This window comes from Bison bison, unplaced genomic scaffold (assembly GCF_000754665.1).
Source record: "Bison bison bison isolate TAMUID 2011002044 unplaced genomic scaffold, Bison_UMD1.0 scf7180017864213, whole genome shotgun sequence".
NCBI lineage: Eukaryota > Metazoa > Chordata > Mammalia > Artiodactyla > Bovidae > Bison > Bison bison.
In genome coordinates this window covers 7,617,607-7,621,431 of record NW_011494785.1, presented here as the reverse complement: position 1 = coordinate 7,621,431, position 3,825 = coordinate 7,617,607, and positions in this window count along the sequence as shown.

Here is a 3,825-nt window from a genome sequence, read left to right as displayed (position 1 = left end):
GTGGTTCCCAGCCCTGCCACTTCCCGGCCCTGGGTCCCCAGCCCCTTCGCATTGCCAAATAGGATAATAATAGTACCTACCTCGTGGGAAGTTAGGAGGTGTCTCTGAGATAATGCAGACAAAGTGCTCTGGCCCAGAGCCCAGCACATAGTAAGTGCTCGATAAATAGCTGCAAATTATTATGACTGCAAAGTCCTCCATCGCGGGTCTCTGGCATCCAGACTCTCAGAGACGGCCTCTGGCCACCCTCCCTTGGTCAGACCTCAGACCGCCTGGCCTGCTCCTTCTGGGAAATTCCTGGCCTGCCTAGAGGGGTAGCCAGAGGCCGGGCCCTCAGGAGACCCCAGCATCAGCACAGACTCCTACCTTCTGTCCCTGGCCTTCACCCCGCACCCCACCCCACCCCACCCCCGGGATTCCCACTTCGGTGGGAACCAAAGTCTTAGCCAAATAAGCTCTAAACTCATAAGACAACAGAGTAATTAGGTGTGTGAATGATTCCTATTGTTCTGATTTTATTTTTATAGAAAAGATGAAAAGAAGTGAGCCAACAGGAGAATTTCAGCAATGTAAGGAAAAGTATTCTGTTAACTTTCTGGATTATGAGCAAGGTCTTGGGCCCCTGGTCAGCCTATTCTAGACCATGCGAGGGTGGCCCACTACCCTTCCACCCGCCCAGGCCTGCTTCCAGCCCTTGGGAAGTTCTCGCCCCTTCCTGAAGCCTCTTTCCCCTTCTGGGAAGTGGGGACAAGCAAGGTCCCTGTGCCATTCTGCTGCAAGTGAGGCTGCCCACTGGAGCTTCAGTGTCCTTGATCAGGGATGGAGGAGGAGGAGGAATAGGTGGAAGGAAGAGCAGGGATGTTCCCCTGGCTGAGAATCACGCATTCATTCATTCATTCATTCGTGCTCCTGTAGGTCCACGGGGCTAAACACACAATAACAAACACGCTGGCATCACGCGGAGGCCTCTGGTGAGTGACAGAGTGCCAGGGGACAGAAGGTGGAACAGACATTCAGGTGGTGAGAACAGCATAAGCAAAGGAATAGAATCTGAGGTTTGGGGCCTGTGTGGACCACATCTCAGAGCTCTGTTAGGCTAAAGCATGGGCTCCAGCAGGGCCACTCTACACTAAGGCCCAGGCCAAGGTCGAGGGGAGTCCCTGGGAGGAGAAGAGGTTAGAGAGGAGAGAGGCAGGCTCAGAGGTGTGGAGGGAAGGAGACACCCGCCATTCCCCCTCCCCTCCTCCCTGTGGCTGCTTACTCAGGGTAGTCTCTCGCCCACCCTCAACCTACCCAGTGCCCTCCAACAAGCCCTCCTCAGCTCCAGAATCAGGTGGCCGCTCCCCAACTCTATCTGATCAACAGCTCCTGGGGACTTTCCTCCTTATTCTACTGTTATTTATTAAGCACCTACTGAATGCCTGGGTGCTGTACCGGCTCCCATGGTGAGACTGTTAAACTGTTGGCAGCTTGAAATCAGTCCTGCTGGGAAGATTTACACCACGGAAACTGGCCAGCACTGCTCATCGGTGAGCCAGCAGACCACTGCCCCCCGGCCCAAGAAATGGGTGCTGCTGCTGCTAAGTTGCTTCAGTCGTGTCCGACTCTGTGCGACCCCAGAGACGGCAGCCCACCAGGCTCCACCATCCCTGGGATTCTCCAGGCAAGAACACTGGAGTGGGTTGCCATTTCCTTCTCCAATGCATGAAAGTGAAAAGTGAAAGTGAAGCCGCTCAGTCGTGCCCGTCTCCCAGCGACCCCCATGGACTGCAGCCCACCAGGCTCCTCCGTCCATGGGATTTTCCAGGCAAGAGTACTGGAGTAGGGTGCCATTGCCTTCTCCAAGAAATGGGTACAGAGAGGCAGGACCCAGCCCATGGGGACTCACAGACAGAGGGGAAGACAACAAGAAAGTGGACCACACATCGACTGTGGCAGGCTAGGCGAATAGGGAGACTCATTCTAGAAGTGGGGCAGCGAACGCCCACTGGAAACTGAACGGAGCTCTTCAAAGAGCAATAGTGTGCATCTCCCCCACTTTAGAGACGAGGAAACTGAGGCACAGGGAGACAGAGTCACTAGCCTATTGTCATGTGTAAGAAGTGACGGGATCAGAGTCCGAACCTGGGCCACTGGATCTGAAATTCTTGCTCTTTCTGCACTTGACTGCCTCATGGCACAATTATCGAGACTGCTCCCTACCTGCCAGCAGCCAGCACAGAGCTAGGCAGACCATGGGTATCTGTGCCCATGTGCCCAGGGGTATCTGCTGCCCAACTCAATTTGAATCTCTGGTGGGCAAGGCCTCTGTCCTCTCCACCAGGCTGCCCGGGAAAGCGCCCCTCGCAGGAGGACATCATGCTGTTGGCCAGAATATCTGAAGAAACTTCTGGAAGGGAGCCCTGATCCCATGTGGTAGACTAGAGAGCTGGGAAGGGGTGTACCGTGCGGTGGCATGGAGAACAAAAATTGGCCTTGGGGAGCAGAGCAGAGTCCCCTGCTCGACCTGGCCAGGGGCCAGAAGGTGGTGGGTGTCTACACAGGCAAAAGGAGGCTGTCCATGCAGACCACCCTGCCTGGGTCACTCTTCACTGCTACTTTTGTCTCCTCCGAGGAGGACAGGGACACTCAGCTCCCCTAAGCCTCAGCTTCCTCCTGGTCACAACCACCATGAAGTGGACATGACCTGCCAGCTGGTATCAGCATCCCTGTTACACAGGTGAAAATACCCATGGAGCTGCCAGCTGTTTCCTAGGTGCTTCTCAGGTGCTGGGCATACCTGTACATGTAGACACAGCATCTCATGCAGTCCTTGCCACAACTCAGTGAAGGAATCTCCCCATTTGTCAGACATGGAAACTGAGGTTCAGAAGGCTGTCCGGCCGAAGTGGTCCGGCTATCTCAGTCAAAGTGATCAGCAATGTCAAGCAGCCCTGACCACATCAAGGGCGCTAGGCAGACCTGCAGCAGGGGGTCAGCTGGGCCAGCCGGTGCCATCCCAGCCAGTCTCCTTGCTGTCCTCATGCCAGCTCCCTGGGGTGGCCCACCACCTCGCCTCCACCTGGCCTTCCTTTTCCTCCAGCCTCGCCTCCCCTCTCTTCAGTGGCTTCTCATGTCAGCCCCCAGCAGGGCTTTGGCTGTCCCCCACCTCCAGCTCTCGCATACACTCAGCACATCTTGGAGCCTTGCCTTATCCATCCCTCTGCCCAGAATACCCTTCCCACTTTCTCTCCCAAGCAAATCCTTCTAGCTTCCTTTTATGTCTTTCAGCAAGTTCTCGTCTCCCCGGGGGTGGGGGGGAGGGCGGTGCTGGGGGCCCCTTTTTCAAACTTTCCCAGGAGCCTGTGTCTATCTCTTCAGCTGGCAGAAACATTGATAACCCTGCAGAATGGTCAGCTCCGCCCGGTGAGGCATTGGGGGGGAGTGGGGTGGGGTGGGGGGAGGAACTTGTCTTACTCTTCCTTCCATCCCCAGGCTTGGCCCATTGCCTGGATTTTTAGTAACTGCCCGGGAGGTGACACAAGTCTTCCCCATCGAGGCAGATCTGGGCTGGTGGCCCAGGAGTGGAGTGCTATGTGGACCCAGAGAGAGCCGGGCTTGGGGACCAGAGAGAGAGCTCACTGGGGCAGTGGTCCTGCCCACCTCTAGGAAGTCTCCTGGAGCCTAGAGTCACCCGACCTCAGGTCACTAGGGCTGGCTGAGACCCATCTCTGCCTCTCTGGCACTCCAGCTCAGGCACAGACCCCCCTCCCCAATACAACCCAGGTGCAGTCCCCTCCCCACCCCCGGTTCCAGAACCCACTATTTGCAGATATTTATAGCAAC